Source organism: Meleagris gallopavo, chromosome 10, assembly GCF_000146605.3.
Source record: "Meleagris gallopavo isolate NT-WF06-2002-E0010 breed Aviagen turkey brand Nicholas breeding stock chromosome 10, Turkey_5.1, whole genome shotgun sequence".
Classification (NCBI taxonomy): Eukaryota; Metazoa; Chordata; class Aves; order Galliformes; family Phasianidae; genus Meleagris; species Meleagris gallopavo.
This window is the reverse complement of record NC_015020.2, coordinates 15,531,556-15,545,555: the sequence shown is the minus strand read 5'-3', so window position 1 is coordinate 15,545,555 and position 14,000 is coordinate 15,531,556. Positions and strand designations below refer to the sequence as shown.

At 45.4% G+C, this 14,000-nt stretch overlaps 1 long non-coding RNA gene across 1 annotated transcript; it reads right to left on the bottom strand.

Moving 5' to 3' along the window:
- Positions 1-8,504: 8,504 nt before the first annotated feature.
- LOC116216989 lies at positions 8,505-14,000 on the bottom strand. Its single transcript, XR_004160796.1, has 2 exons — positions 13,784-14,000; positions 8,505-13,637 (listed from the first exon to the last, which is right to left on the bottom strand). It is a non-coding gene; the product is annotated as an uncharacterized LOC116216989 (long non-coding RNA).

Here is a 14,000-nt window from a genome sequence, read left to right as displayed (position 1 = left end):
TTTTGTGACAGTATGTGCCTTGCAAGATGCTCTCATCTGGCCTCGTTGAGGGGCTGCCTGGCCATGTGGGCACTGCTCATGGTGAGGTGATGGGGGATGGAGATTTCAAACCAACATCCTTGTTGCTGGTGGCAATTACTGCAGCCTTGAGCAATGCAGATTGTGAAAGAGTATGGGAAAAAAAAATAATATTTTTCTTCCTTCACAGAAAGGAATGGATTCAGCATTGCCAGACTTGTGTTTTTTTGGAGGCTTTTTTTGACAGCTCGCAGCGCATTGTCTATAAAATGGCACCCTGAATCTTCTGCCTCCTATTTTCCTTGACTGAAATACTTTTGACAAGATGAATATGATGGCAAACACAAATAAATAAACCAGAACTTCTGCAGAAACAAAGTTTACGATTTCCCACACAGATTAGACACTGATTTTCCTAATGAATTAAAACATTTGCATGCAATTCTGCTCTTCTGGACTCTCGATGAACTCAGATCCTTAGTCTACGACATACTTCAGTGTGACGAATGATTACAAACAGGTTGTGATCACCAATCATCTCACCGTTCTTTTCCCCCCCCTTCCGAGATAGATGCTCCATATCCATTTCCATTTGGCTTCTGACCTTCTTTGTTTCTCCCAACTGGAACAAATCTGCACCAGAGGACATGTGCCCTCCTGCCCAATGGGGAATTCCAGGGATGAGGCAGCTGACCCACGGTGGCTGTGGAACAATGCTCTGCTGCAGGGCCCCATCCTGGGGCTAGGCAGGGGATGTGCCAGGGACAGGTTGAACAGGAGTGGCTTTGGCTGGACCCTGGTGTATGCCAGAATGGGACCTCCTAGGAGTTGTTAATGGCTTGAATAATTTAGAGCTGTCCTAGCACTGCTCTAAATCATGCTGGGACTGCTTAACTCTCACTGCCGCACTGTTGTTGTGGCTATTGACAGCCTCCTCCGCTGAGCTTCATCCAGGGCCCTCACCTTCCCCCAGTTCAGCTCTCTCCAGAAAAACTGTTTTAATTTCTACCTTCAAATGGCAGAAGTAAACAAGAAATTCCAAGTGCGGTTTGCAACAGCCGAGAGCGGAGCGCTGTGAGCCCCTGCCAACGAGAGGCGGTTACCTAACACTGTGCTGCTGCAGGACTGTTTCCTTCACCTTCACTCATCCCCACTTGCCAAAAATAAATATAAAAAAAAATAAAATCAAACCCTAAAATCCTTATATGAACCATACAACCTACCATGCAGGGATTCAGATATGTCTAGGCTAATAGCTTTGCTATGGAGGAGTATTGGCTTAATGTACCAAAGGGTTCAAGTATTAATGAGCATTGTGGAAGGAAGACAAGCAACATGCAGAGGGTGATAGGACTGTGACACTCATTTGACGTTTTTAGATGGTACTTTCTTCTCTAAAAGACAAGATGCACATTTAAAAAAATAAAGTAAGAATCAATTATTTTGAATTTAAGTTTCTTTAGAGACTTTTCTTCAGGTAGAGAGATCATTGTTTACACATTGTATAGGGTCTACAGCCTTCCTGGTTTGTTTGTTTTTTCAAGTAAGATACAGTTGTAAATAAGACCTCTGATGACTAAAATGGAGACAGAACAACACGTAAGGCTTTTCGAGGCTGTTTATGAACATCTGAGAAAGGCTGCTTCACTTTTTCCTCTGCACAGGCAAGTTTCCTCTGCCTCTGTGTACAGCAACAGAAGAGAGAAAAACAGGGAAGATGCTGGAAAATGTGATAGTAAAACAACCAGCACTCACAGGTGGGCTCCAGTGAGGTTAATTCCTCCCTAATTGTTTTATTTTTAATGGACCAGACTTCACAGAGAAATGCTGCCTTCCTTCCTGCGCAAGAAGGAGCCCACTTACAGGGAAGGAGGAGGGCAGCTGGGGTGGGAGCACAGCAGGACTGAGCTGGCATTTTATCCCGTCCCTCCCAGCTCTGCTGACTCACTCCAGTCACTGTCTGACACCCGCCTGCTGCCCCGCTCACACTCAGCGCCTGTGCCCAGGGACACCCCTGTCCCTGGGGACCCTGCATGTGTGGATGCAGCTGGCATCACCAAGGAGTAGCTCAGTTTCCTTCTAAGATCACTTGAACATCATTTAGAGCAGTGTATTTGGAAAGCTCAGTGTCATGGTGCTGTTGCACTGCTTGGGGTACAGACCCCTGTGGGAGCCAATGTGTGGCTGCAGCCCACACTCACCGAGGGCTGCCAGGATTGGGTCACATCCTCATAGCCAGGTTGCAGGGCCCAGCTAACCCAATGCAGTGTCGAGAAACAAGGGCTATTCAGTGGCTTTAAAAGTGAAATTATTTTGCTGCCAGACCATCCCCAGCTTCTAGAACTCCCCACACCATCCTGCCCAGGCACTGTGTTTAAAAGATCCTCTCTGCCTGGTTCTCTCTGAGGAGGATGTGAACAGCAAGCCTGAATAGCTGGAATGGCCCTGCTATAAAGCCATGTTTTCCCAGTCAGTACAGTCTCTCGCAAAAAAAAAAAAGATCTGGATGGACTGGGCAGCACAGGAGCTGGGTGGCATACAGAGGGCATCTTCCTACTGCCAGGCCTGTGGCCTTCCTGGTCAGAGGTGGCTCCTGGGAGACAACTGCCTGGTTTCTGCTAGACCAAAGCAAATGCTTGGAAGCCCTGACAGAGCAGTGAGCAACTTCTGTCAGCAGTAAAACTCATGAAACTCAGTTTCCTATGGACTCATGTTTTGCAGTGGAGCTTTCTGATGCTTCAAGAGCACAGGAGCTGCAAGAAGCATCTCCGAGGCAGGGCCTCACTGCCTTTCCCTCTCGGGTTCTCGAGCAGCCAGAACAAGCTGTGCTCTGGCTGAAATGGATCTGATGGACTCAAAAGCTATAGGGGGAACTAGCAGGCCAAAGTGACTTTAAAAACACAATTTAATGAGAAAACATCAAAAGCAGGTATATTTTGCATAAGTATTTACCCTGAATGAGATCTATCATGTAGCACTGGCAAGGAAACGCACAAGAACTTTGCTGACCTATATGTGGATCCTGTCATAAACTTCATGCGCATCTTCTATGAGTTTTCCACACAGATACAGGACAGAACACGTAGAGCACATCAATAGTGAAAATGAGAGGCTGCCCAGACTCCTGAACTCCATTCCAATCAGAGTTATACACTGATAATTCTTGTCCCTGTGCCTTGATTTCCTAAGTGTAACACGCAAAGGAATACACAGATAGCATTTCCTGCTCACAACAGTTTCAAGAGAATGTGTGCACTGAGACTGCACAGCACCAGTAACTGGAGAGGTTTAAATATAACTACCTGCTTAAGACAGTAAGAATCAATTCCTGAACAAGTGCAAAATCAGCTAGGAGCTTGCTGTCTGTGGGACAGGAATTCACCCTGCTGAGAATTCAAACATGGGTGCTGGTTTGGGGCCAAGCTGTATGGCACCAGGTGAGACCTGATGGAGCACATCCCCTGCTGCACGAGGAGCCCTATCCACATTCACAGCTTCCTCCATGCATCCAGCACCTTCTCTCCTTGCATGATAATCTGCTTCTCAAAACATTTGCCTTCCTAAAACTAACATGAAAATGAGAACAGGAGAAGCATAGCTTCAAATCGCTGTTTAAATAGCACTGAGTTACTAAAAAGCATAGAAAAGGGAAAAAAATATTAAAAAGTCATGCTGTAGACAAATGTTTCTGGAGTAGATGAGACTGACAGGCAGCAAGAGTCTTCCAGATATGCTCAGAGAAAGTTGGCTGCCATTTCCATCGACAGCAGAATGTCACTCAGCATCTGCACCAGGACACCTCTGCATTGGAAGTCAGCTTTTAGATGGGAGAGGCCATTCTGCCATGCATCCTTGTCTGTGCCACAGTGACAGTGCTGCTAACAATTAATTTTGTTCATTTAGGAGACATCTACTTATCTCAATTATTTAACAATGTGTAAAATTACAAACATATTCAACTACAATATGTTCCTCTTGCGTAAACCTCTCCTCTTGGCCACATACATAATGAAAACCCTGTTGAGTCAGTAATAAAATCCAGAAAGCTTTCAAGTCTCAGAACTGAATGTTCAAATTTTGTAGCTCACTTCCTTTTCTAACCAGACAGCAGGGCTGCCAAGAGAATTTCTGGGCATTCAGCCCCTTTGGATATACATACGCATACATATACACACACACATATATATTTAGCACTTTACCAGGGCTGGCAGAGAGCAGGCACTAATTGTTTTTAAGCCAGTTACGAACAAATGCATTTTAAAAAGGAGTCAGAATACTCCTTGTTTTCATCCAATGGAACAGACAACTCAGACCTGGACAGGGAAAACGATCAGCTCCAGCTCTGTCAATAAATAAATATTTGTGTTTCATTCCAGCAGAGGAAAAATGCAGTACGGATTTTAGGAACCAACCTCAAAAATTCATGTGTTGAAATACCACCATTCTTTATGCAAAGGGGACAGCTGCCCTTGCAAAAGCCAGATTTGCACAAATAACTGCACTATATGCATGCAAAGGCTGGGCACACGATCTAGCGTACCACATTTTTTGGAGGTTAAGCCTCATTCCTGCAAAGACAAGAGCATCCTCATCCTGCACCGAAGCCAAACTGTAATGAGTAAACTTGGCCCATCACAACTAGGAAGAGTTCAATAGCTAAATATGAGAGCTTTAAGATCGTATTACACAGCACACTTGTGATTCCTGCCTGAAAGTCTACATAGCTTCTAAATCTTTTGCACTATTTATAACAACAACCACCACAACTACATTTATTTCCCTTCAGAAGCACTGTCTGTTTTTGCATTTATACTGCAAGCAGCATATTAAAAAGAGGACAAAATAAGTTTAACATCTGTCAATGCAATACAAGAGCAGGCAGCAGCCACGTGAAGGGAAGGACAGACATTCAAAGAGTTTCATATGGCATGGAAACGCAAAACTAAGTTCAAGTCTGAGAGTTTTCCCACACTTCAGCTAAGTATATTACCAACAGCCACCGCTGTACCACTTGCTCTGATCATACGGGAGCGTGATGACACACAGCATGATGCAGCCCACCTCAACACACCTCCACAGTTAAGGATGTATGTGCATATACCGGCACGTGCTAGAAAAGAACAACTAAACAGTCTTAAACAGCTGTGAGATTAGCAAACAAATTGGCAAACTCAGACTGAGGAATTAGACCCCATGGCTCTTCAACTGACAACAGAAGTGAGGTCGTCCTAACTTACTCCACACACCCAAGTGGAAGATCTGTGCACTGCTCTCATGATCAAATCTTTCCACTACCAGTGGAGAGTGAGTCAGAATAGGACACAGATAGTGTTTACTAAAAAGCTCTGGAACTAGAGAGAGGAAAAGGGAAATACATAGGAGAGGCTAAGGACGAATTCCAAAAAAACAAGACAAGAAAAATAAAACAAGGACAAACTGTGAAAGTGAGAAAAAGGTGGAGACAGAAATACTGAAGCAAATGCAGAAGGGGAGACATGAGCTTGATGAACCCAGACAGAAAGCCAGGGGCATGAGGAACCTGGTCTGGGTCACCAGGATGGTGGGAATAAGGGGAGGAAGAATAGGGATATTAGAGGTGCCAGTTCCTCATGCTGTGTGCTGATGATGTGCAGGTGTCCTGTTTTTAAAGCAAATGCATAGCCAAGATGACCCTGATACCATCAGGGCACCAGCAGCACTGTTGGGACAGGCAGCTTGCACTGGCAGAGGATTTAAAGCAGAGCAGCCTGTGAGCAGGGAGAACTGCTGCAATGAGTTAGGCAGTATGACAGGGTGAGAGACCCACTACCCCCAGCGTGCCACTCCTCCCCCAGTGGGTCTTTACCCTGCATGTTGTGGTTGCTCCACGCATGTGAATAAACATCCACACTGCTTGTGCTCATAGCCCAAGCATCCAAGTGTGCCCTGGTCTTTAGCACACCCAGATAACATCCCTGTGAATTAGGAAATAATATTTATCTCCTCTCTCTACAGATGTGGCATTCAGCAGAGAAGAATGACTGCCCAGGACCACAGTGGCAGGCTGTGCAAACCTAGAGCCTGAACCCGCCTCTCCCATGTCTGTGGCCAGAACTGCAACTGCTATTGAGAACCAAGAAAATTCCAAAAATGCAAATGAGCCATCTTGAAAGTTTTATAAGTGAAACTCCTGCTGTAGGCATGAATGAAGGAAGCACAGGCTCCAGCAGGCAAATTCTTTGCCACCCCATCTCCTGAGTCCCAGCAATCCTGTTGATCTGGGCTAATAAATTTGCCCAAGCCTTAGACATTCTCTTGGCCCTCATCCCAAGTTCACATAAGAAGCTATTTCATAGGCAAGGTTCTTATTTACAGTTACTCAACTCCCATAATATTTTATCTGAGGTGGCATTTTTAACACTCCCCTCCCCAGTACTGGATGAACTGTCTCTTTCTTTGCTTTATAGATTTGTAACTAATCTAGTTAAAATCCCACAAATACCTGGATGTTTCTGTGCTCCACATTCAGAGAGGAGGCTAGCTGAGGAAAAAGCATATTAGCATGAAAATGATGGTGACACTCAGACTGAAGCTGACCATTCATTTATTAAATCTACTGCAATGCCAGGAGCTGACTGTGTATCTGCTGTGTAGGCTCCTAAACTTGTAGTACTTGGGCATGGGTACCCCGCATAAAATCCAGAGTCACGGGTTCTTGCCAGGTTGCACAGCGGGTTAATGTGCTGTTCTCCATCCCTTGCAGATCCAGGATAGATTCTTTGTTTTCCTGTAGACCCACTGGCCATGCTAATAGCAAAAAGGGAGGCTGTAAAATGGAATGGGGCACTGGGGAACAGCCACAGCAGAGCAGGGTGCCTCAGGCCAGGGCTGCTCTGGAATCAATGGATCTCAGTATGGGTCTAAGACTGCTGTTTTTATTGAATTGGAGCTCACAACTAACGCACAATAAAGAGGTGCAAGTGGGCCATACTGAAATGTGGCCTCAGACTCAGTCTGCAAAGAAAGAGCTGCATTATTCTACCACTTCTCCCGGACGTGCAGTAGCCCACAGTGCTGCAGCCATAACACCAGGGCTCTGCAGAGGATTCTTGCTCTTGGCACCTAGCTTTGTGCTGCTCACTGTGCACCATCATGGTCTGTGGCTGCTCCAGGTGCAGGGTATGGTCAGTCAGACACAGATGGGTACAATCCACTTCAAGCAGCCATTCACTGTGCCTTCCTGCCCCCAATCTTTCCTGTTCTGGATTGTAAAAGCATCTAGCAGCTCCTTCCTTGGCTGTAATTCCTTCAGGCTATCACACTCAGGAGTCCCCACCCTCTATCACCCTCCATGCATCACCTGCTCTCTCCTGCTGTTGCTGCTTCTCCTGCTCTGATGCTCAAATGTGGCAGCAAATCTCCAGGTTTGCTCTGCTCAGCCTTGGGCTATTCCCTGCCCTTGCTGCCCACCAGCAAGGTAACTGCCTATCCTCCTTACAAGGGCTTCCTCAGCCTCACCTCCTTGTTAGAGCTGGTGCCAGGAAAGGCACCAAGCTGCCCCCAGCCAGGCACCCCCAACCCCTTTTAAAAGTCACCTTAATCTTCTTTGGCAAGAGCTTCTTTGCCAGCTGCTTAACCAGGCTATCAAAATAAACTGGTTTTAGCCCAAGGTAACTTCAGAGAAACACAGCCATCCATTTCTTCAGAGTTCTCCAGAAACTTGCACATCAGCTGCTTAATTAATATGTGCTAATTAATTAATGCCATTAACTTTGATCAGATAAAACAGATTTAATGTCAATATAACTGAGACCAGAAGCTCATACTCAGGTAAGATCCCAGTCAAGACAAAGCTTTACAAAACCTTTTTGGACTGGGATTGTTCTCCTTACTGTCCTGGCCAGAAACACGTTTGTGTTAGGATCTCACATCTCACCAAATGGAAGCATTGTGCTTTCCCTGCAGCATCCATTCTTCTCTCCTTTGAGAACATAACCCTTGGCAACATTCTGGCTCTCGGGTTTGGTTCTGAGCCTCAGCTCCTGTGGCAAACCAAAGACACCTCATGTGCGTGTGCATGCACATCTGCCTCCAGAAGCACAGAGGCACAGCTCCAGAATGCTTCTTCCTCATCCCGCAGTGACCCTCCATCAGGAGCATTTCAGCCAGAACTCCATCCTGACTGTCTCCCTCACCAGCTAGGTAAGCGAGGGAAACCTTCTTACCCCACATCCTCACTGACCACAATCTCATCCTCTATTTTTGAAATATTTAAGGCCTGAAATGTAGAATTTGGGGTTTTACACCAGCTAATATTAATAGAAACATTCTCAGGATTTTTTCCCCCAATGTAAATGGAACGTTTTTAGTTTTTTTTTTTTTAAACATCTCCCTGTGGTGCTCACAGCCAAACACTGCAGCATTGTGCCAGCCCGGGGAGCTCACTATAAACAGATCTGTCTAGCTTCTCTGTCAGACCCCGTGAGCTCGGCATGAACCAGGAAAAGTAAACGCGTACATTAAATATTTACTGTTTACAGTGTGTACAATCTAAAAGTGTTTTTAACAGCACAAGTAAGGCACACTTTTAATCACTGATTTTTATTTTGACATGGTACTGTTAAGAAAAAATTGTGTGGGTACGTTCTGAAAGCCCACTTCTTCCAACCAGAGGCTCTCCTCTCACAGCTGTCGACGAACATCATTTGGTTATTACACGTTCCTCATATGAAATACCTATGTTGTCTGCCATTTTTCCCCAAATAATCTCGTTAAAAATTGGGACTCTGGGCCTTTTCAGAATCAGACCTCAGTTACACAGCAAGATAAGACAGTGACAAGTATGTAGGTTGCTGAGTACAAAGTGATGCAGAAGAGTACAAGAGACACATGGTCCTGTTCAAATGGGAACAGAGGAGGGCCCTAGAAACAATCCAATCCTTCCCTGAAAGGAGAGGCTAAGAGCTGGGGCTCTTTAGCCCCAAGAGAAGACTCCAGGGAGACCTGAGAGCGGCCTTTCAGTATCTAAATGAGGGCTGTAAGAAAGAAGGGCACAGATTCTTTGTCATGATCTGTTGTGACAGAACAAGGAGAAATAGTTTCAAACGAATAGAGAGACTGGCTGAAGCTTTTTTTTCCAGTAAGGGTGGTGAGGCACTGGCACAGGTTGCCCAGAGAAAAGGTGGATGTCCCATCCCTAGAGACATGCAAGGTCAGGCTGGGTAGGGCTCTGAGAACCTGATCTGTAGGTGTCCCTGCAGAGCGCAGGGGAGCTGGACAAGATGACATTTAGGGGTCCCCTTCAACTCAAACAATTCTATGATTCCAAGAAAATCAATAATGAATAAACACCCCCCAAAAGTAAATAGCTGCCTGTCAGCACGATTTCTTTAAAATATATTTTTAAATGAATAATGTAGCTTTTAGTGTTTCCTCCATGCAAAAGGGTTTCTGCTTTCATCTCAACATTGACACTCAGAGTCATAATTTCTGTACAACAACAGGAAAAGAAACGTTAACGCAATCGTAAAAAAGTCTCCACACCAGAGTAGTCTGCTGATAGCCCTGCTAACCTTCTACTTCCTAAGGACATGATCTGTGGGAAAACAGTGGGCAGCAGACATCAACGTGCTTCCTGGCTGACTCAAAGAGATCTTCCATCCCGGTGAGTCCGCAGTCACTGGTGGGCTCCTCTGTCCTGAATCTCCACAAGGGCTTGGAGCAACGCATGCAACCTTTCACCGGGCAGCCTACCAGGTCTCACCCACCAGCTCTATTTTAGTCTCTGGCAGAGATAAACTGAAGAAGAGATTCCATTCAAATAGTTTGTTCTTCACTCCTCAAGAAAAATTCCTCAACCAGTTCAATAGAGCAAGATGCACCTTTAAGATTTGGTATGCTATTCAAGGCTGGAGATAGTTTAGCACTTCTCTTTAATTGCAGACACGTAAGACTGGGATGGGCAGCTATTTGCACATTCTTGGATCATAACTCTGTCTCCAGAAACATTCTCAAAACACATACAGGATCTGCTGGCTGCCTTTAAGTCCTCCCTATCTGCAAGGATGACATCGTGTCTACTTATTTGTCTGCTATTGACTTTTTCACTATGCTATCACTGACCAGAAGTGAGGGGCACGTGCCAGAGAACTGTGCAAAAAGCTGATCTCCAGCAGGGCAGCCCTAGCCTGGCTTCCTTCTTTCAGTTAGCTCATGCGTGTCATAAAATAAACAAACACAACAGAGGAAAAAAACACAACCAGCTGCCACTGAAAGTTGGTAGGTGAAGGGTAAGAGTCCAAATAGAACAGAATGGAAATAAACAGGAAGACAACAAACACAATCACAGTCTCACTGTGTTTTAATAAGCCTGTGTGTGTAGCAGAGGATGAGTAACGACAGTGGACAAAGCCAACAGGCACCTCAGGGGACTCTACACTGTTCTGAGATTGATGCCATGACATTTTCAGCAGGCAACCTGAAAATCAACAGAACTCACTGTGCGGAAAAACATCTTCGGTATCTTGAAAGCTCAGGACCTTCCTTCTAGTTGTACTCAAAGAAAAAGAACTGCTTTTTAAACTAACAAACAAAAAAACACACCTACAAAATTACGTTCTAAAAACCAAAAGCCAGGCAAACCTTCTGAATACTCACCTATCAGTGACAAGAAAACGTGTCCCTGGGTCATTAGCAGAAGAGAGGAAGTGAAAGCACCAGAACAAAGGCAGAAAGTTCTGTTAGTACTAATATCACCTGACCTTAAGGGAATGGAACTTTGATGATGACTGTAATGAAACACAATACCCAAGAAAGAATAATTTACCACATATTTTAAATGTAGAAATGTAAAAACAAACCTGAATGTACTGAAGAGCAGACATTCTGAGCTGTAGAGCTCCACAACACAGATAGAGGCAGAAGGCAAATGACTCTCAGGTGTAGTAAGGTGGACGAGGCAGGCAACAGCTGAAATCCATTATGGACCACAGCCCACAAGTGTTCTTTGATCAAGAATTGCTCAGGCACTGCTCTGTTGATTGCAATCAGGTTAACCCTGCTCCAGTAACTCTTCGTGATCATGACCAATTTTCTTTTGAGCTTGCTCATTTCATTTTAATAAAGATGTCAGTTTACATGCAGTACAGCTCCACAGGGGAATCCTGCACACTGAGGGCCAAAGCTGGAAGCTATGAAAAAGTTTCTCCTGAGGTCATATGGGATCCATGTCCAACTCTTTAGCTGGTGCTGGGAAAGCAGCTGTGTCCTGATGCCTCAGCTTCCTTCTGCAAAACTCACAACACACAGCTGCAGAAAGAATTTTTTTATAAGATACATAAAGAGAGATTTCAACTTATATTTCAAGTAGAATCACTGCATAAAGAAGATAGACGTGATTTGGAAGTCCATGTGCATCCAGGTGCTGGCCAGGACCATCTGACTTTCATTACTTATTTACATGGCAAGGAGAGCTTAGGCCACAGCCTGTAACAGTTTTTTCATTGAAAACTTCAGATACAGGGAAGTGCCCGTTGCAAATACTGTTTTCTGAGCATATCCTGGAGTCAAAGCACATGTATGTGAGAGCAGGGTAAGGTACCTTAGTAACCCACCTGCCTTGCTGAGGAAACTGAATGCCCTCCCAGTGCTACAGCAGCTGCTACTGTAGCATTAAATTAAATTGAATGCCATCTCCTTGAGCAGCAGCAAGAAAGAGCTTTGGGCTCTTTGAACAAGCTGAAGGAGCTAGGTAGATGTTAACTACTTTCCTTTCTGCATCCAGTTCTGGGTGAGAAGCCATGAAGCACATACTGCTAGTGACCATCTGCAGAGATGGTTCTTGAAGAAGCAATGAGAACGACTGAATAATATTGCAAATTTTACTTGTCTGGGTTTCCTGCAGGGTCAGCAGGCTCACAAGTTCCCTTTTCACATTCACAGAAGAGGAACCTTTGCAACTCCTTGACAGCAGCCAGAGGTAAAATCAGTGTGCCTACAGAGCAAAGTGTCTCTCGGTACACAGAAGCGGTGAAGCACAAATCCACAAATATTAGAAACCACAGGCAAAGCACATACTGGACAAAAGCTGACAGGCGTGAGCACAGCTAAAGGGAGGGCAGTGGGGAAAAGGAAGAAAACAAATAGGAAATACCATACTCAAAGAATTCAGCATAAACTGAGCAAATCAAAGCGAGAAAAAAAAAATCTGAACCCACTGCTGAAGCCTTCTGGCTATTCTGCTGCTATGTTGCTATGCTTAATTTGCCCCGCTGGATTTGCACCTCCTGTGAGTCACTGAGAGGAGCCATTGACTGGAAGAACTGATTTAGTGCAGCAGGAACCGGCGGCCTGGCAGGAGCTGCAGGAGAGGCCCAAGCAAAGGTAGGTAAACATTAGGAGAGGAAAGGTTGTCAGGAAAAAGCCTGGAACAGGGAAAAGGAGAAGAAAGAGGAGGAGAGATGGAAGAAATGCCCAGTAAAGGATGGGCAAAGGAAAGAGAGAATGGGAAAGAGGAAATTAGAGACAGTACAAAAGCAAGGGTTGGATGCTGGTTTTGGTAAGAACTTTCCCAGAAATCATGTAACTGTGAAGTTCTGATGTTCTCTACCTCAGGCCGGATGCCTGCTGCCACTGGGCCCACTGCTGTGTGGAGGGCTGTCTGTCCCATGCAGTGCCTGCACTGCTCCAGAATCCCTGCACACAGCCATGGAATGATGACCTTGGGTGGAGGAAGATAAACTGTGTTTTTCATCTGGATTTTTTCTTGATTTGTCTCTCCAGAAACTTCTTTCCCTGGGGAAATAAAAACCTGTGGAAATGATGTATATACCTGGTAAACCTGCAATAGCTGGTGCATTAACCAATTGTTCCAAACTCCTGCTTAACCACGCTCTCAGCTAATCTCACCTTACCAACAGCTATTGCTGCCCACAGCACACAGGTTGGGAGACAGAAAGATGCTCTTCATTACATAGAGCTGGGAATATTTCCCAGTTTTCTTAGGACAGCAAAGGTCTGAAACTTGATGTTACGCTTAACAAAACCTATGAAAGATGCTCCCAGCCTTTTCTTGTCTCCCAATGTACACCTGCAGACACAGTCGCAGCTTGAGATGTAAACACCAGGTCACAGTTTGTGACAGGGAACTGTGTGCAATGGAAGTGTATGAAAGGTCCATGGTCCAACCTCAAATGTTGTCAGCTGCTTGAAATTCAGGACAGGTTTGTCAAAAGGCTCTTCAAAGCTTTCCAAGTAACCTTTTTTTTGAGTAAATGCAAGTTCGTTTACAGTTTCCCATCAGAGTCGTGTGGATGTGTGGTAAGACATGAAACCAACTGAGAAAAGCGCCATTCATTGGCTTTCCTGTGGCATTTGCTGAATGTTGGGAAAGCCACAGATCAAAGCAGAATGCTTGATGCATGTCCTTAAATTAGATGTAATTAAATAGACAAGTGTTTGCATAAATCCCTGAAAAGCAAAACGGTCCAATTTAACCACACACTGGTGCAGCAGCTCTTCTCACTTCAACGTTTTCAAAGTTTTCAGTAACAAAAACACACTGAATGACAATGTTGTTCCATCTGATCACAGAGCTGCCCTGTAGAGTCACCTTGAACAAAAGCACTTGTGGGGTGTTCCACCTGAAAGGCAACGTTAGGCTGTTAGAAAAGAACCATGTCCAGAACACAGCCACAGGAGCCAGGGAAGCGCAGGCTCCAAGACAGGGACAGAGCCTCGCTCCTCCTCCTCCCAGCTGGAGCTGAGGGGTGGGAATGGCAGCGGGTACCATCATCACTGGTAGCCGCCTCAGCTGCCGGTGGGCTCCGTCCAACTTAACGGACGCGACCAATGACTCCTGCCGCCTGCAGTGGTACCGCACGGCACTCTCAGGAGCGTGTAACTAAGGACGGGATTTCCCTCTGCAGCCGGGTCTGGGGGCGCGCACCCGCTGCGGAACCGCCTACCACTTCGGGCCTCAGCCTTTTCCCCCACGTGTGTGCGGC